Source organism: Patella vulgata, chromosome 9 (assembly GCF_932274485.2).
Source record: "Patella vulgata chromosome 9, xgPatVulg1.2, whole genome shotgun sequence".
NCBI classification, from domain to species: Eukaryota; Metazoa; Mollusca; class Gastropoda; family Patellidae; genus Patella; species Patella vulgata.
The window spans coordinates 14,738,782-14,760,051 of record NC_065887.2 but is presented as its reverse complement, the minus strand read 5'-3'; the positions used below and the strand labels follow the sequence as shown (position 1 = coordinate 14,760,051).

At 37.3% G+C, this 21,270-nt stretch overlaps 2 long non-coding RNA genes across 2 annotated transcripts; both read right to left on the bottom strand.

Moving 5' to 3' along the window:
- Positions 1-1,118: 1,118 nt before the first annotated feature.
- On the bottom strand, positions 1,119-5,429 carry LOC126831924 (uncharacterized). The gene is made up of 3 exons (XR_007684420.2): positions 5,360-5,429; positions 3,279-3,356; positions 1,119-1,725 (listed from the first exon to the last, which is right to left on the bottom strand). It is a non-coding gene; the product is annotated as an uncharacterized LOC126831924 (long non-coding RNA).
- A 4,259-nt stretch (positions 5,430-9,688) lies between these two features.
- On the bottom strand, positions 9,689-11,742 carry LOC126831927 (uncharacterized). Its single transcript, XR_007684423.2, has 3 exons — positions 11,688-11,742; positions 10,955-11,022; positions 9,689-10,422 (listed from the first exon to the last, which is right to left on the bottom strand). It is a non-coding gene; the product is annotated as an uncharacterized LOC126831927 (long non-coding RNA).
- Between the last annotated feature and the right edge of the window lie 9,528 nt (positions 11,743-21,270).

The window sequence follows — 21,270 nt, the reverse complement described above, 5'->3', positions numbered from 1 at the left end:
TAAGCCCATCTCTGCGTGCTGCAAATAGTTATACTCGAACTGTTTATCTATAAGCTTTAATCCAGTCCGCCCAGCACAATGGAATTCAACCATTTATCAACCGATCCCCAAACATTCTTGCTTGTTTACATATATAAATGTTTCAAATGATTTTGGATAGCCCTTTGTTTATGATGAAGTGTATATTAACATTTCACGCAGTTTAGAGGGTTTTTTGTTTTGTTGACCACATATATCATACTAAATGCGGTGACATTTCGCACAGGGCGAATCCTTCAAGTTGACCACATGTATCGCTGGAAAGCTGACTAAGTGATCAGTGTGGTATAACTATAAAGCCGGGAATAATAAATGATATTATCCCACCCTGTTTTAAACAAATTATAACACGGTAGATTGTAGAGTTCAGGAAACTAGTTTCACTCTAACAGTGGCGTGCAGAGTTTGGGTGATGCCAGGATTCGTCTCATTGATTGTATGCCCTCAAGACTCAAATATGTAGAGACTAGTACTTAAAGATGTGAGCCAGGAGGATATTTTAAATATATCAAAACAGATCGAAAGCTTAGGTATGCCAGCATGTACAACAAAAGAAAAGGGATGGTTTCAAATTTAATATTTTCTTCACTATCTGCTTGGATACACAATAACACATACTTATTTATTTCGGAATTTGGTTCAAATAAATAGTTAGATAACACCGTGAGAATACTTTTCGAATCGTCGCCAAAATAAATAAGTAGCTGTTTTCCCATATTAGCTTGAAAACGTTAAGAGAATACTCTTCGAAACTTGCCCAAATAAATAAATACCTGTTTTTTCCATATTACATGTAGCTGGATAACATTGAGCGAATACTTTTGGAAACGTCGCTCCTTTCCATAAGTATGTATTATTGTGTATTGCTCTATCCGGCAAGTTCAGTTAAGTCTCTAACGGCTCTTTGCCGAAAAGTGTTTTCGTACCTGCAAATTTTACTGGCTAATATTTTACGGCTAGTCCATCTTTGTGGGCGGAAACGCCACGGGCAGGGTAAATCTGCTCTCATAGCACACTGCATGATGTAGCCCATTTCATTTCTAGATCTTAGTACGATAGCGAACTGGTAGACAATCACAAATATTTATTTTCATTTATTCATGCAAAATCCAACCATCATATTAAATATCACAATGTCCATACAATATTTTTTAAACATGTAATCATTGTAAAAAAAACTAAAATAAAAACAAACAAACAAAAAATATTCACATATAATAAATCTAAAGTCCAGTCATGAAACACGTGATATTTAAAAGGCGGGGCTGTTTTGCATACTTGGATCCGTAGACGCAGCTGCATTCGGCATCATTGACTGTTGTGGCATCATTTGTTGACGCTGCATCATTTGTTGTCTCTGCATAATAATCATTGGTAACATAGACATCATTTTGTCATTACCGGAGGACATAGCAGCAATGAGCATTGGGTCCATCATACCTCCCATTCCACCCTGTCCTCCTTGTTGACTTTGCATCATGGCCAAAAATAACGGCGCATTTTCTCCCATCTTTTTAAGCATACGCATTTTCATCATCATTTGCATTATATTACTCCCAGGTCCACCAGCACCACCTGCTCCGCCCGCATTTGGCTGACTGAGTGCTGACATCAACGCAAGATTACGCATGTTGCCACCTCCACCACCAGTCATCAGTGCCAGTGTCATTGGATTCATCATAAATGCTGAAATTAAAAATCAAAAATATCAGCATTACTTTATTTCTAGATCCACGTAGCGGCACTGGATGACCCGAGATCACATTTTGATGTTTGGTGTTTGGCACTGTGCATCTTTGTTTATTGTGTAATATTTTCTTGGTTATATATAATTATAATCTCGCATATTAAGGAACGGAGCTGTAAACATAGTATTTTCTGTTAACGTGAGAAATGAGGGGGTTTGACGTCCGTGCTATGTAAAAACCATGTTAGACAAGGCACACGCGTGAATTCGAACCCGGAGTATGTTTAGTTGTGAATCCATTTGTCCAGTTTACTAACTTTAATAGTGCAGCAGCTATTTTAAAGATGGTAGACTTTCTGGCAACCAAATACTTTCGGCGATATCAATTTGGTAGAAACGGACGTTAAATAAAGGTTTTACACACTTTCCTATTTTATTGACCATCAACATAAATCTTTATCTAAATTTGACAAAAAATTAAGGGCTCTAGAGAACCCACGACCCTAGTACACAGGGGCGGATGCAGTGGGCGGGGGTGGGGGAGTCCAAACCGCACCCTGCTCAGCTACATACAAAAATTGTAAAACAACACTTTATGAGAAAAGTGCAAAGGTTGTGTGCTTTATCATTCATCATCAGATGGTGGGATGGGATAGGCATTCAAAACACGAAATGTGATATCACAATTAATGCTTTGAATCAAAGAAATTGAATCACAACGTAATCCTATTAATTCATTATAAAAATTGACATCAAATGGGATGTTGGATTACTCTCTTTAAAAAGCTCAGTGTGTATGTATGCCTACGTAATTTAGAGACGATGATGGCATCATGCATTGTCAACAGTCAAATGTCCTTAACAGGAGTCTGGCAAAGCCTCTCCTGCAAATATTCCTGGGTCCGCGCCTGAGTACTATTCACATTTTGCGTAAAAATCAAGGGTTATAACCCAAGAAGTTGCGGTTTGATGTAGACCAAAATCGCAACTCCCCAAGATCTTTTGATCCTTAATATATATGTTAAGTTTCATCTAAATAGGACCAACAATTATTGGTTCTGTAGAGGGTCTACAGACTTACAGACTTTGTACACAATTCAAATTTTGCGTAAAACGCAAGGGTCATAACTTAAGAAGATGCTGTCTGATACAGATCAAATCTGAACTCCTCCAAGATCTTTTGGCAGTTAACATATATCTGAATCGGACCACAACATGTGGGCTCTGGAAGGCCCAAAACCTTCGTAGATATTTCATAGGTATATGGTAGGCAGGGGCATAACCCAAGAAGTTGTGGTCCGATACGCACCAGTATTGCACCTTATCACAACCCCTCCCCCACCACCACTGCACTAAAAGAAATACTATTTGTATGCGTGCAGGACTTAAAGTCCACGTCCAAGGAGGATGGTATCACAGACAATGGGTTTGTCGTTGGGTGTTTCACATATAGGCTTGTCTGTGATACCACCGTAGGTGAAAGCTGCCGTTCAGTCCGACGAAATAATGTGTACAGTCTTTGAAAACAAAATAAAGACGATTTTAAACTTACCATTGCTAAGGCCAACGACTGCGAACAATCCAACGAGAAGTGCTGCTAAAGTCATAATCTATATTTTATAAATAGTATCTGAAATAAACGAGTATTATATAAAATCATTTACATAGCGAAATAACTTTGGTTGTACTGTTATATATAAGATATACTGATGAGACAAAAAGCTGACGAATTTTTAAATGTCGACAATTAAAGTGGACAAACAAAAACTGAAAGACACATTATGTAAGAGCTAAATCTGTCTATTGCAGGTCTTCCTTTTCGCTGGCAAGCACATAATCAACTCTCTAGACAATCGGAGGGTTGTGATGGTTAATGGATTGGAACATGATCGCTATTCTTATCAAAACTTACAATATTCATAACTTCGCTCAGAATAAAGTAATTCTCAATTGATTCCCTTTTCATTATCTATCTTTAAACTATTATAGCAAGAACTGTCAGCTCTTTATCTAAATCGTACATAATGCATCTGGCGCAGAGACAGACCTTTGCTAACACTGTATATATGTTTAATCCCGGTCATAGGGTGTTCCGTAAAACGCTATGGTTGTTCCCTGACCCCTATTTATCCATTGAAATGAAATTATGTTTAAAAAAAACCCCCAAACCCCCAAAAAACAATGAAGATTTTTCAGGTAATATTGAGAACTCGGGAATTCCAACATGCTGTGTTAGACTCAACAAGGGTTAATGCTAGGGGTAATATTGAGAACTCGGGAATTCCACTATGCTGTGTTAGACTCAACGGGGGTTAATGCTAGGGGTAATATTGAGAACTCGGGAATTCCAACATGCTGTGTTAGCCTCAACAAGGCTTAATGCTAGAGGTAATATTGAGAACTCAGGAATTCCAACATGCTGTGTTAGACTCAACAAGTATTAATACTAGGGGTAGGATTAGGAGTAGGTAACCTCAATCCTAAATCCCCACACGCCATGTTATAGTCTTATCAAGTGTTAGTAGTAGGGTAGGATTAGGAGTAGATAACCTTAAACCTAAATTCCTACACGAATATGTTAGTGATAGGACTAGGAATAGGTAACATTAATGCTAAATTCCCAAACGCCGTGTTCAGACTACAAAGGGGATAGTGGTAGGGGTTGAAGTTGGAGTAGATTTAACGTCCACTCGACACAAACTAGGTCATTTCGGAAATAACTTATGGTTCAGTTTTATTTCAATAATTCCCAGTCTTTAGCAGGACAGGCGACCCTACTCCTTGTCACGTACAAGTGGGGAATCGAAACCACGCGACTTAACTCAATTGTTGACCTTGTTGGTCAAGAAATATCCTCAAAGTTTTCCGGTGTGGTTCGCCCATATCCGTTATGGACGCAGGGCATGGCAAGGGACAGCGTATAGTCGTTCGGATGATATGAAAAACAGGTCCCGTTTACACATTGACGTACACGTAAAAGACCCCTTAGAAGAAGGAATCGAAATAAGAGTAGGTCGTAGCGCTGCTGTTCGGTTTGGGGCCAGTACTGTGTATGAGCAAATTCACTAACTGATTCTATGTTTATAAATCCTGCAAATTTGGCAAACATAACTTATATATAATTAGTAACAGAGATATGATGTAACGAAGTTTTTTATACTTTCAAAAAGACACATTACCATGGTCACAATTTTAAAGCTAGTTTATTTATTACACTACCATTTTCAATTCAATAGCTTTCAAATTTGAAAAAAATAGTGGGTAGTCTTACACATTAAACGGTACTACAATGAAGAAATTTTAAGAAAACGGGCATATCTAGTGTAGGTAGGTGGTGGGTAGGTAGGTGGACGAATGGCTAACGCGTGTGCGTTGGATCAGAAGCTCTGTCATTGAGTCAAGTGGCGTGGTTTAGATTACCCGCTTGTATGTGACAAGGAGTAGGGTCGCCTGTCTAAGCACATGGGTTTTCTCTGGGTCCTCGCGGAAATGAATAACTGAAATAAAATTGAACCATATGTTAGTCTCGAAATTCCCTAGTTTTTACCGAGTGGACGTACCCCCCACCTCTCTCTCTCTCTCTCTCTCTCTCTCTCTCTCTCTCTCTCTTTGTATTTAGAAAAGTTGACTTACCAGCAGTAATTAAAACAAGCAGCAGAAATACTGGATGTGTTGCAAAAACAGGTCTTGCTGTTGTTTATATAGCAATTACCGATTTACGTAAAACAGGTTGTTTGTCGGAACTAATCCTTCGTTTTCTGACATATTCGTGTGCGTATATGACAAATTTATCACGTCTGATTTTCCGTCTTAATTATATATTTAAAAAAAAACCTGATGCACTCGATGATGACTTTAAAAGCAGACGATACGCATGCTAAAGGATGACATGATGATACATATTATTAGTCTCTTTGACTAAAAAAAGAATTTGAATAGTTAAAATGTCTTAAAATGACAAATAACTTACATTGTACATGGTCCTTAAATGATAATAAGACACGACATGTTGCCCAAAAGAAAATTTAGATTATAATTTTATTATTGTTTAAACATAATAAATGCCAAATGCATATTTTATAAAAATAACGATGGCTTTAAAAAAAATACCCCAAAACAAGACGCAACTACTCCATATATGGAAATATAACTTGTCTTTTGAGGTAAAAAAAAAATACCATAACAACTGGACAGTTTTTCTTAATATTTTTTTCCTTGGTAATCACCAACGCGCCATCTTTAATTAATCAAATTGATGCATTTAAAACAAGAAAAACGAATATAGACCTTAGTCTTTAACTAAATGGCTACAAATAAACCACCTCTAACTATTTCAGTGATCATTGTGAATACTAGATCTGGTATTGCGGGTTTATATAAACCTCAGTGCTATTGGAATTGTTTCTGTATGGAGTGGAATTACTTAAAGCCTCTGGTCGCTATTTGAGGAATTGTTAATCCCTCGCAAACTAGAATATTGTGAAAGTTGCGTCCCAAAGCCCTACTTCACAACCCGCCGTACGTGCTACCACGGGCAGTCTACAAGGGAAATTTTAGTAAGCCCGTGCGTGAGAGTTACGCGTCATTTGCGTATGTTCGGCACCGTAGAAGATCGCAGACTGATCGTAGAGTCTTTTGGCCCTACACATACAAAGTTTTTACACTGTTTCTTGCAGCTGGTCTGCGAGCTACCAGATCTTACAACCCGTCCGTGTCAAAACACGTACGCCAGATCGTGAGCCAGACTTAAACGGGATGTCAATCCGAAAATAGTCCAACTCTGTTTACAATTTACAACGATGTGATGAATTGAACATTTGGTAATTTTAGGCATTCCTTGCATATATTGTCAAGACCTATATCGTTCGCTGAATCTGTTAATGGCATTCTTTCAAATCTGACTCAAGATTATCGACTGTTGATGTTTTGATTTTATGTTCTAATTAAATGTTAAACAATTAATTAGAGTGCATTTTATATTTTTGTTATATTTACCGAAATATGCAAATAGCGCACATGGTCTTTTCTACACTTTTTCCTGGAATACTACATAACACTATGACAGGTTCACGTATAGCTGAGTCGATTGGTATTGGTTTCATCATAGCATTCGGGTTACGTTTGTTTTATGTAGAGAGGCCTTGCCCCAAAACTAATATTTCGAATTATATACGTTGGTCTGTGTTCAACAACTGATTATAATGTTGCATGTCACGGTAGACATTAAAATAGTGAATTATACATATTCATGAAAGATATGTCGGGCGTTCTTTGAGCATTACGCGTAGGTATACTGTACTAAAAAGCATGTAGTAAAACACTAGGATCAATCCAGTGGAGTATGTACAGATGCTTTAAATATTTAAATTTGGCCCTTCAATGCGCAACCATCCAAAGAACAGAACGTCATACACTTGTTTTTTTTCAATTTTTGTGTTCCAGACACACCCACACTAGGCTAAGCAACTTTATATGACGAAAACTAAACTACCCAAGCAGCATCCAAGCATATTCAGATCGAATCTATATCATGTATTATATAAGTGAAAAGGTCCAAAATGCCCAATGGTATCCACCAACGCCCTGCAACAATATCGAATAAACATCATGTACCTAATATTCCTTGTCACAAACAAAACAATATTTTAGGAGAGGTAGAAAATATTTAGATATTTAGGAAAGGGTCCTTTCATTGGATCCCACGTGAACAATCAATCTCATATGAACCAAGCTCAATAAATGAAAGACCTACAATAGGCAGATTTAGCTCTTACAAAATACCTGTTTAATTATAGACATGGCGTGGACACAGCACGTTTTGCCAAACATGTTACCGAAGAGTTAACCAGTGTATACAAGGTACAGATGTATGTTGACCAGGTATGTTGTCGAAATGTTGGTCAACATGTTACCGAGAAGTTGATAGTGTACACGCTACTTAACTCATTGAGCCACCCGACTCCCACCCACTGACCATGGTTGTCACACCGTAGCTACTATTCAAAAAAAGTAGGGGATATTTGATTTTGGGGGCATAATACTAAAATATGCAAATGACTACGAAAAAAGTCACTATAGAACCTAACAGAAGAAACATTTCCAGTTACATGTGACGCCAAAACGCACCAATAGCTACCGCATGGAATGCAGTTGATGCTTGGGATCATCATGGGGGTCCAACCCAAGATTTGCACGACTCTGACTTTGAATGTTACAGTCATTGTGGCATTGAATTCCAGGGTGGAAACATCAGTTTAATTGTTTTAGTGACCAGAAAACAAATTTTGATATGCGTCGGCTTACCCAAAATGAAAGGTTACGTACCCTTGGCATGCTACAGATCGGCACAACACAGGCGGTTGTGGCGCGGACGATGAATGTTTCTCAGTCTGTCATAAGCAGGCTATGGTCCAGATACCGTGATACACAATCTGTACAGGACAGACCACGCTCAGGTCGACCAAGGGCGACAACTCAAGCCCAGGATCGATTTATCCGTACCTTGGCCTTGAGAAATCGTGTCATCACAGCAAATCAGATCAGCGCTCGTCTTCAAACAGACACTGGTGTGAGAGTGAGTGGCCAGACGATTCGGAATCGACTGCATAGGAGTCACCTTCGCGCCCGACGTCCTCGCGTGATCCCTTGTTTGAGAGATCATCACATTCAGGCAAGACGTCGTTGGTGTAGGGATCGTCAACACTGGGATAATCGACGCTGGAGCAATGTGATGTTTTCAGATGAGTAAAGGTTCACTGTTGATTTTTTGGACAGACGTAGGAGGGTGTGGCGTCGTCGAAACGAGCGCTTCCAAGACGTTAACGTCATCAGACATGATCGATTTGGGGGTGGTTCTGTTATGGTGTGGGGAGGCATCACTGTTGCTGGAAGAACGGCTTTACATGTTGTTGCAGGGCGTGTTACAGGCCAGTACTACCGGGACAACATCTTGGCAGTCCATGTTGTGGCCGCCGTTTCATCTTCCAGGATGACAACGCAAGATGTCACAGGGCCAGGATCGTTACAGGTTACCTCCAACAACAGAACATCACCACATTACCTTGGCCAGCACTGAGTCCCGACCTCTCCCCCATCGAGCATGTCTGGGACATGCTTGGACAGAGGTTACGTCAACGTCAACAACGTCCTGCCAATGTCCAAGAACTTGCTGCTGCGTTGCAACAGGAATGGAACAATCTGGACCAAAATGACCTTAGACGTCTCATTAGGAGTATGCCACGTCGGATCAATGCTTGTTTGGCAAACAGAGGAGGATTTACCCGTTACTGACTTGGTTGTGATGCTGTGGTAACTTTGCTGTTTGACCCGGGTATCATTTTACCCTTATAATGGTCAGTCTGTGCCTTACTTAGTCTAACGATCATTTGGAATAAATCGATGAATGTGAACTTCATTTCATTTTGTCATTTGTTTCTTCGTCAGTTTCATTAGGTGACTTTAATAACACTTAAAAATCAAATATCCCCTACTTTTTTTGAATAGTATATATCTCATGATATTCTTGTTAAATTTTCAGTTCCTAGGACTATGTTATCATCGTGTCCATTGTAGTCCCGGTTTTTTTATTTCATGACATATTCTAACCAGTATATAAAAACATAATGCACTTTTAAATATACATTTAATAACTAAATAAAATATTTTTGTAACAATTATTTAATAATGCATAATAATTAATCAAATGGATATATCCATGTATATAATACATACATATATCAGAATAGTATTAGTGGTTTCTTAAGTGGACACACGCATAAATACATATATACCTACTACTAGAATATGCTTCAAATTATTTTAAATAGTTAAAATATATGAACAAAAACTGGCGAAAATGACGGATTTAAGAAACGTCATTTAGTCGATTTGGGGTATTCATATACATTAGACAGCATCTTACCCAAATGGATATATAATCGAATAACCAAAAATAGACAAGAATAACTAACAAAAGATATATTATAATTTGACGTCATCTTTCGGTTTCATAACAAGATAACGAGCCGTAGATTATTCATTTCCATACAGTAAGATCATTGAGATGTAGAAATTCATGTACAGAAAGATATTAATTCTACAAAACATTATGGACAATGAACAATATAGTGTGTTATCACCAAACTGATTAACAAAGGGGCATAACTACACCAGCTTTTATACGACAGGGGCAGGGGCGTTGAGAGCAGCAGCGCCCATGGGAGGTGGACCTAGAGCAGAACCCGGGACAGGGGCAGGGGCAGCGGCATTATTCCCCTGTTGCATTAATAAAAGGGGTAGTATGCCACTCATACCCTCACTATTACCAGACAGCATCATCATAAGCAAAGGCATTGGTATACTAGAACCTCCTCCATTTTGTTGGTTCATGGCCAACATAAGCAAAGGGCCGTTTTCACCCATTGTTTTCATCATTTTCATCATCATCATCGTTTTCATTAAATTGTTTCCGCCACCTTGACCGCCGCCATTTTGTTGCTGCAACAAGGACATCAATAGTAAAGGGTTCATTTGTCCACCACCACCGGCACCTTGTAAAATGGGAAGCAATCTCATCATTGCACCCATTCTGCCGCCCATTCCAGCCATTCCAGCCAATCCACCTGCCCCGGCCATTCCAGCCATTCCAGCCATTCCACCTGCTCCGCCCATTCCAGCCATGCCACCCATACCTTGGGCTGTAAACCGAAAATATATCCATTGTAAGAACAAATATAGAACATGTGACACTTCCTACATCAAGGTTGGTGCTATGAACATATAGCAGGATATGCCGCTTCCGGCCATTTCATCTGGATTACAACAAGCCCCCCTTTCTACTTTAGCTTTCAGTGCTCAGTCTTCGTCTTCGAGTCTTAGAAAACACTAAGATAGTGCGGTTTTATCCAGTAATCTATGCCACCTATGTAGCCTTCACTGCCGTCGAGTAATTACTGAGAAGACGCCGTAAACGGTGTGGTTTGATTCAGTTCCCTGTTTTCATGAGGAACCTAATTTTATACTATGTATGCTTACTATTTTACTACCTTTTAAAATATTAAGCAAATTAATCAGTCAGTGTACTGTGTTTTCTTCGAATGTTTATCGCTTTTTAGGTTGCGAAATATGGATTATTTGTTCTGCCTGTGCCTTAATGTTCATTTTCAAGCGTGGGATTTTGCAGTATATAAGATTTAAAATAGATGGCAATACTAAGGTAAATGTACTTACCGGATGTCATGGTGACCATAGCGGTCATACAAACAAGAGCAACTGCAACCTTCATTATTAATTTTGATCTTAAAGAGAAAAAAAACGTATTCGTGTTAAGCATTTTATTTTAAAAACTATGTAAAAGGAAACAAAATTAACTTCTCTATGTCTGAACACATTATCCTTGTAATTATTTCTGGATACAGGCGCATAAAAAAATAAACCCTTGAGCGACACCCGTCACAATGATTGGATAACAGATTAGAAATAGATCTCAGACGTCTGACACGATGCACGGGCCATGAGCCACATTTTAAAATACATATTTATACTTTAGGGTATCAAAATGTATATGCCGCCTCCGTATCAGTGTGGGGAGTTGAGCGGTCGAGTGTCACTGAATAAAGTGACAGATTTCGATCCCAAGCCTGCGGGATGTTCTACAGGTCCTCCGGGTACCTCCCAGTGCTACAGATCCCTATGTTATCGAAATAACACTGTACCCCCTACCCCTCCCTCTCTCCCTCTCTGTCTCTCTCTCTCTCATTGCCAATGTAAAATATAAATATATTTTTGATAACAATAAATAATTCGATTTGTGGTTTAAAATCGATTGTCCTGGATGAAGAAATAGTTTTCTAAAACGGCGAATACATATGAAAAAAAAACCATACCGAAGATATTAAAACAGCCCACTCTCAATTTAAAGTGAAACAAAATCAACTGAAATATGAACTGAAAATGTATTTACCTTCTGTCCGAGGGTCGTGAAAGAATGGTGAAGTTGTAAAACTTCTATCGGTTTTATATGCAGTTGTGGTTGACAGTTGCGTATTTCTGTGGATTACTTGGATAACAAATCTTGTCGGATTATTGACGCAGACAAATTACAAAACGCTGTGATATGACAAATTCATCATGATTATGCCTATTTAAAAGTTAACTGAGTTCAAGCTTGTCTTTCATTTGTCTGTTGTCTTACCGGCCACCCCGGGGACAAATTAAAGCGACCTTTCCGGATAGAGTCACGAACATAATAATAATAAGTTATACCCAATTGAAAGGACATTTTGTTTATAAAAAACCATGCCAACCATGGATCAGTTTTTATTTTATGGACATTTAAGATTTAAATTAATTAATTTTATTCATAAGTTTTCTGTATCTTAGATATTTATAGTTATAATCGTTCTTCATGATTTTTTTAAAACTCTGATTTACTACATGACATGATTTTATAGCGGTCGCCATATTAAAAATAATAACATGTCTAGCTTGTTGTTCCTTTAATAGTAATGAATACGATTAAATTTTATACTTTCATGTGTACAAGTTGCTGTGCACGCTAAAGAACCCTTGATATTAGGAATTCAGTTGAAGGGCGTATGAATCTATTCTTTGAACCTTACAATAGACGAACATTGGTCTAAAAGCTATCATCTATATAATATGAATGTATATAAAGTGCTTTATATTCATTTTTTCTTTAAAAAAGCTATTGTAATTTCCAATGAATTATGTTCTATGAAATACGTGATATCAAAATCGAAGGACAGTTGTTTACGCTTGCTATAATGCATTCTACACGAATATCATTATTATTATTTTGTTGTTTGTGAATCACTAATTACTTCCACATTGTCTTGCAAGATATCCGAAGCCATAAAAATACATGATTCGTATATTGATTTTAAAATGACCCTTTCCTATAAGATATAGGATTTTACAATCCCATATTTTCACGGGAAGCTAACAACATCAATATTGATTGAAATAGACAAATTTCGAATTGAAATTCGTGTTTTTAATTTCGAATATTATGGAAAATATTGGGTTAGAGGTTTAGCTCTTTTGAAGTTCCTCGTGATTTTTCCAGCTTGGTTCAGGTTGGAGGGTCTGGTATGGAACAACACCTGGTCGTTAGTTTGGGATGAAATATGGATAGGCCATAGCGCCGCTGTCCGGGCAAAATTTCGCCATGTCATTTCAATACTGTTTATGTCCGTTTAGAAATATTTGATAGGTTTATATGTTTCTAGTCATTGATCAATGTATAACAAGTTTAAATTGACAAAGGGATTGATGATAATAATAATAATAATCCACTGTACTGATCACCCATTGTCATCTAGTGTACGCTATAAATCTCAGTTGCCCATTCATCAACTAGACACCCATATACCAATATATAACTGTGAGCATAGCTTTGATCTCAAATGATTTGAACGGTTCTAACTCTGTTATTACTTAACATTAACACCCTCTATTCAGTGGCGTGCAGAGAGGGGACGAAGGTGTGCGACGACCTTGGGCATTCATTGCAGGGGCCATGCAACTAAAAGTAGGTTTTAGAAATTAAGGCTGTTAACTTTGCTGCCCTTCTTTTTTTGAATAGTAAAAATTATTAAATTTGTTTTTTCTTACATATTTGAAATGTACTAGGCTCACCAAGCAGTTGGTCCTCGGTATATTCAAATATATGCACGCCGCTGAGCCAATTAGACACTAAAAGTAATAAATTTCCGTGCGATCAGATTGCCATGGGTTGGTGTCCCATCTTTGACCACAATATTACCTGTGGAGAGGGAGTCGACACAGATTGGGTCACCCCTTGACTAACTCATGGTACAATTAAATGTGAATAATGTTCAAGGTCGCAGGGGTAACCAGAGAATGCAGAGAAATGCTATGAGGTTAGACCGGTGACCCAAGGTCTTGTCACGTACAAACTTGAGGTACGAAAAACGCCACTTGACTCAATTACAAACCTTATGATACAAAGTGCTCCCCCCACCCCTTCATCGTACTTTTTCATTTGAGAAGTACATATGGATAAAACCTGTTATATTTATTTATTGTTTTAATATCAGAAGTACAAAAAAGTTTTGTGCTGGAATGTTATTTTCTGCAGGCACCATAAAGCTGCTAAAGAATTAAATAGAATGACAGAAGCAAATGAAATAAGAGTGTTTCAATTACATACACGCACTTTCTGGTCCGTCACATTAATATCTTAGTTTAGTTTATGCAATAAATCTGTGACATATTACTTTTTTAATGTTTCATATTTCCTGATTTGTTTTGTTATTATATAATAAATCAAAGTAATTTATTATTTTTTTTAAAGTTTTGAATTGAGACATTTGTTAACATATTCGCGTCAAATAGAAAACGATTCTTGTTAGTATGGCCGCAAATACTCCTTTCTCCTGGTTATTGCAGGTAAGTAACTATTCGGTTAGATACAATGACGTAACTGGTTACAATGAAGTTCACTGAACAGTCGATCTTTATTTCACTTCCGTTGTATCTATGAGAGATTAGGTAATTAGAAACACGATGGGATAGAGTTTTTCTCACACTCTTTCCTTGTGTCTCTTATCCTTCAAATCATTTACAGCTATCAGTCATGGCCAGTTTTAATAAGCGGTTGCCATGCAACATACGTCCACATTTTGTAAGAAATGTATTGTGAAAGGGTAAAATCAATTGGACTCTTTTGATCATTAACAACTGTAGCCCCCCCCCCCGCCCCCCACGAGCTACGTCATACATATTTCACATTTTACCTAAAAGCAGGGGCCATAGCTCTAGAATGGAAGGTCTGATCCGTGCTAAAGTCGAACACATCCAAGGACTTTGATTCTTAACACATAGTGTAAGTTTCAAAATATGAATCGGACAAAATTCACGAGTCAGGAAGGTTCACAAACTTCATTCATATTTCAAATATTATTCGTAAAAGGCAAGGGGCCGATGCGCACCAAAATTGAACGTATCCAAAAACTATCTATACTCGTTTTACGTTTCGTCTAAATCGAAAAATAATGGCTGTCCCTAGATGGTCCACGACCTTCGTATTACATGCCTTTACACTATTTGCGTAAAGGAGAGCGGCCGTTTGTCGCAAAGTTTCCGTCCAATTTTCAAGAAATGCGAACACAACCGTAATGATGGTGTCATGATGATATTTGAACGGTTTTTAAAATCATATAAAAATTGTGACCCCTAGAGGTCCACAAGTGAAACACGCGATTTTTCGTACAATCAGGGGCCATAATCTAGAAAGTTACGGTCCGATACGCGGCAATATCGAACGGAACCCAGATCTTTGTGATATAATTAATATAAACATATATCGGATTAAAATTGTTACCTCTAGATGGTCCACAGAATGTGCATTACATACTTTTATACTATTTGCGTAAAGGGGAGCGGCCATTTCATCCGGCATTGTCAGTCAGATTTTTACGAATTTTGAACTCATGCAACCGCAATTATGACATAACAGTGATATATTTGAAAGTGTTTTACAATCAAATAAAATTTGTGACATCTAGAGGTTCCACAAGCTAAAAATGAGATTTGTCGTACAAGCATGAGCCATAATCCTTGAAGTGGCAGTCCGATATGCGCCAATATCGAAAGGAACCGAAATCTGAGGGTTATAAACATGCATTGTAAGTTTAATCAAAATCGGATAAAAATTGGTATTATTATGCATATATTTTTCCAGTTCAGCAGTACAGTACCACCATCTACTGTGTTGTGGTGCTAACGGATTTAGAAAAGAATTAAAACTTCACTTCATTGCCGACTAATTTATTATCCAGAAATCGCTCAGAAATCGTCTCCGAAGAGATCTGTCTTCCAGGAGCTTTCGGGGCCTAGTTGGTCCATCATAGGATGGTAGCCCCCCCCCACCAATAAAGAATTGTTTCCGCCGGCCCTGGGTATAGTATAATTGAATAATTGAATCAGATTCGGCCAGCTTAATTCTATGCTTATGCTTGGACAGCAACGTAGTTCCGATTATCTGGTCTATTACTTCCGTTGTCCAACATTTTACTGAAAATTTATGTTGATCATGTATAATTACCAATGGGGACTAATCTTGTATCATTTAAGAGAAATGTTCATATATATATATAACCAAAGAGAAATAATGATTATAAAAAAAGAAGCTCAAAATTTAAATTATATACCTTCCGATGCATTTATACATCACCTATGAATGATAACGGGTCTCTCATAGAATGTAAAAATAAAATCTACCCCTGTGTGTTTGAGGGGTGGGGTGATGAGGGAATTTGGCATCGAGTTTCTGAAGTACCCTAACAATATACATATTGGGTTTATGGGTCAACCACTTTAAAAGTTGTAACAACATTTTATTCATTATTTATTCCTTGTGCTAATTCAGCGACCATCACGCCCCTGGTTCGGGTCCTATAAAATATAAAACCCTCGGTAAAAAAACGAAGGTCGTTACAAATTATGATAAACACGTATGCTTCGAGAATAGACACTACATTAGTATGGCAAAGACAAGTATACATACATAAGTACATATATCCATATATAGATATTGACAGACACAAAAACTGGCCGACCAACAGACAGATAGACAGACAAGTCGTGTTGGTTACGGTCATTTTAAATGTACTGTCTTCCTATGTAAGCTTTCTAGTACTAATCAAACTTTTACAATTTTCTTTTAGCTTTCAGTTTATACCATGCACACTAAATGTAATTGTCTCATGACCAGACATACATTATAATATAAACTGACTTTGATGAATGAAATGTTTTATATAATACGTATTTTCTTTTTTAACGAACTTCTGGCTATAGCTTTATGTACATAAAGAAGCATTGTCGTATGCTTTCTTTTAGCTTTCAGTTTATACAATGTACACCAAATGTAATTGCCCCAGTACCAGACATACGTATGATATAAACTTACTTTGATGAATGAATTGTTTAACATAATACGTATTTTTTTTAACGAACTTCTGTCTATATAGCTTTATATATACTAATGTCCAAAGGAAAGTATACACTGTGCATTTTGTGCTGCATCAACTAAAGTCGTTTTCTCATGTATACGGTATTTGGGTAGAATGTCAATTAGTTTCACATTTTTATTTTGCTTAGAAATGTTGAGTTTGGACGCAATAGACAAACTCAGTAGTGCTTTATCAAATGTTTTTAATCTAAACAAAACTTAGTCATTCTTTTTTTTTGGACATCAGTATATATAAAGGAGCATTGTCGTATGCTCTCGATTTTCAACAGATTAAAATACGGTTAATGATTTATTTTAAAAATGGATAATCGAGGCTGTTTATAATCGTAACAACGGTGATAATGACAATCGTGATTATACTGTCCTGCAATCGAAGATAAATCCGCTCAGAATGAAATTTTCAACATATTCCCTTTTCATTATCTAATTTTTTTAACCATTGAACTGTCAGCTCTTTATCTAAATCTTACATAATGCATGTTTAAATGACCTAAAGACAAAAACTTTTCAACATAATAATTTGAACTGAAATGAAATGAAATGAAATAAAATTTGGGCTTTTAACGTTTTACACCAAACGGGCTAATGAAGACGGACATACGCCATCCATTGTGATGTGAATCAATTTTTGTCCAGGTAGCGGACAAATTTTCACGAGACCTCGGTTTTTGTATCATACGAATGACTATACACTATTCTTTGCCCGACTTGCAGTCCTGCACCACCGACAAACGGAAACTACGTGAAAAATCACGAGGAGCATTTCGGCCAACACCAGAATCCAGCCCAGGTTACTGAGCTACTGCCCTACTCACTGAACCACCAGCAATCAAGAAACCAAGAGACCAACTCGGGTAAGTGACCCACTCACTACCTTACCCATTGAACCAACAGCAATCAAGACAGAAATAAGATCACTTGGGCCGACTCGGGTAAGTGAGTCACTACCTTACCCACTGAACCTACACCAATCAAGACAGAAATAAAATCACGGAAACCAACTCGTCAAGACAGAAATAAAATCACGGAAGACAGTGAAATATATTAGGGGGCAGATGACAGTCATGTGACGTAAGAATAAAAACTAACCAGTAAAGTAATAATTAATTAAAGAGTCGCAAAATATTTAAAAAAACAAAACAAAACATTTTAAAAACTATACATAAAATAACAATAATAGCCATCTCATATCAACACACCAGACAGATTTATTAGTCATATCATTAAATGGATAACAAAATACAATTATATAAAAAAATTTAACACACATTAATTCATGAGTAATGTTATAATTCATAGTTAAAGTACTTAAAAACAGTTCTTTTGAAGAACTATTATTAAAGATGAATTATGTAAGGACTTTATCTGACTTTAAATGTTATATAAATTGTCTACTTTTATTTACAAATTAACAGTGTGGCCCAGGTATTAAATGTATTAGAACGACGGATACAATTTCTGAAACCGCTAGAAATAAACAACTTAGGATTAAAAATCAATCAATTAATATAAATAAAGTGTATTGAGTAAACGAAATTTCCTGTAGATGTGAAAATACTTAGTCTATTATTACGATATTGGCCAGCCTGCGACAATCAATTGATGCCCAGAGCAAAATATCAATATGATTAAAACACAGATCCTAATTTGTTCCGTTTTTTATAGTTCAAAATTTCGTTTTATTTGTCTGTACTACACTAGGATCTGGAAGAGTTGTTATATAACAGGCGTTCTGGATGGCGCGAGGGATTAGCCAATGAAACCATCTGTTATGGTGACTTCTTGGCGTGCCATGCATGGAACTGTTGGTAAACTACTAGAAATGTCAACGCTGATTGAGTAATCATTGTCTGACGTTATAGAGTCGATAGCCGCTAGTAAGACCCCTGACGCGACCTTCCAGTACAATTGGTCAGATCTTCATGTAGTGTAGGCCATCGAAAGTATAAAAAACGAAACGAAATATAGATCTGTATTTTATTCAGATTGAGCAAAATATAAAATGAAAATAAGTTCTGGCCCCGAGTTCACAAAGCATTCTCCGACTTAAGTTACGAATTTACTCAAAACTGTTCACCTTATGTTAACTAAAATATAGCCCTTTATAAAACTTGTGTTGTTTTAATGTATCAAACACATCAATAAGAAACTATGTGCAAAGTTTTGTGTTTCTGGATCAAAGATATTTTTCATAAACAGTGATTGAAAGTTGAGTAAAAAATTAACTTAAGTCTGAGAATGCTTTGTGAACTCGGGGCGTGACGTCTTAAACGATGAGAACTAATATAATCTGTAACCAAGAGGTGCTCCAGTTCAGACATAAACCGTGTCAAATGTCTATCAGTTTTCCCTGTTGAACTCTGGTGGGATATTTCATTAAACTACCTCTATTATGCTCGGCCGTGAACCTGTTCGGTGCATTATTGTGTCGTGAGCATTTCATACCATCCTGAAAGAAAGGCAATTTGCCAGGTGAAAATCACGAAAATCATCTTGAAAGGGAAAGCGAAAATCGCTTGAACCGATACCAGCGAGTGACTTTTCATTCTTGAGTTGTTCGATCATTCGATCAACTCATCTGGAGTGCGACCGTACGGGCTTCCTCCCGTAGTGTATTGTCAATTATATCAGAGTGATTTTCGTGAAGTAAATAAGAAATTCAGTCAACTTTAAAAATTTCATTAAATCTTTTTGGTTCGATTTTCCTTGGGACGTAGGCTGCTGCTTACAGTGCCTTTAGGGTAATCTGATATCTGCGGCTGGCAGGCGGATCATTACCGTGATTGAATATAATTATTGTTCATTGCTAGTAATATTTAAAGGGACATTATGAGAGATTAGATAAAGAACTGACAGTCCTCGCTATAATAATTAAAAATAGATAACGTAAATAGAATATGCTGAAAATTTCAGTCAAATTGCTCCACTATGAACCGAGATATCAGCTTTTGAAATTTAGGCTAGTGTCGACCATCATTACCAAAGTCGGTACGATAAAAACAAAGTCTCGATTATCCATTTCTACGGTTGGTTATTTTTCAAAAAATGTATTCCAATCCGCTATATATCGCAGGCTAGCGATGGCATCGAGAGTTGATTATGGTTTGGATAAGTTAATTCATATCTAATTAATAATTTGGATAACATTTCAGGATTAAAGAAAGACCTGCAATCGGCAGATTTAGCTTTTGCATAATGTACGAGCGTATGTTTAAGTTGTATGTGTGTCTTGTGTGTTTGAAATAGGTTTATGCAACGTCCGCTTCCACCGAAGTGATATCGCAGACAATTATACGTTATGTATATAAAGTGACATATTTACAAGTTGTAGTAATTAGCATACATGTAGAACAGATGTACAGAACAGATGAAACATTTAATGACGGGACGATAAACATTTAAACAGAGGGACGAGGACATGTATAGTTATATAACAAGTGCTAAGGGACATTTTACAGACAGACACACATTGTACTGGACAAAGCGATTATTTAACAAAACAACCATTAGACAAGTAGACATAGAGTGCATTATATATTTATAATAGTCGTTTTCTTCGGTCTGGTTTGTCTGGTCCATTCTCACTTCTATTTGATCTTCTTGTTCGATATTGTCGTTGATTTCTTCTTTTTTTGTTCCAGCACCTGAAAATAGAAAAGAGAGAAAAAAGAGAGTATCTGGGCTTACAATATATTGTTTCGTCTAATACGGATTCCGGTTGGGTGTCTTGTTCGCGGGATTATTTTATAGATCTTGATTGCATGTATTGCGTGTGCTGTGAAATGGGTGTGTGCGGCGTAAGAGAGGTGTGTGGTCTGGAATTGGTGTGTGCGGCGTGACAAAGGTATGTGGTGTGAAATGGGTGTGTGCGGTGTGAGAACGGTATGTATTTGTAGCCTGTAGGCTAAGAAATAACTACCCTTGCCTGTATGACATCATAGACTATTGTTAATTGAATTATTGTTTAATAAATGCCTGAAGAGCCGCTATCGCGGTGAAAACGTTAGCATAAAAATGTAGTTTTATTTTGCCATCTTTAATTTCAATTATATATATATATGGATTTTGAAACACGCTTTAAGATTGTATGAATCCGTTTCCAAATGATAATAATTTCATATTTAAACTGCGTAATATACAGCGAAGTATACACAATTAATTATCATGGTAGTTTAGGTTCAGTGGCGGCGCCAGCCGCCGGTGGTTGGATGGGCAAAGCTGGGGCAAAGTCCAAGGTTAAAGGGGCAAAGGCACGAGCTTCAACTACCAGATACCGCCTGTCGCGAAATCACTGGTTTATCCGACTAGAGAGGAAAGTGTCAAACGGACGGGATCAGTGAATCAAAGTGAATGAATATTTTTGCCGCGATATTTTGTGAAATAGACTGCCGGAAATGCAGCCGGGCAGTATTTCAAAAATAGAGCTGACCAGATGCTGTTCGTCGCCAAATTACCAGCGTATCCGAACAGAGAGGGAAATGTCCAAGGAACGGATTGAGTCTATCAAGTGAATGCATATGTTCGC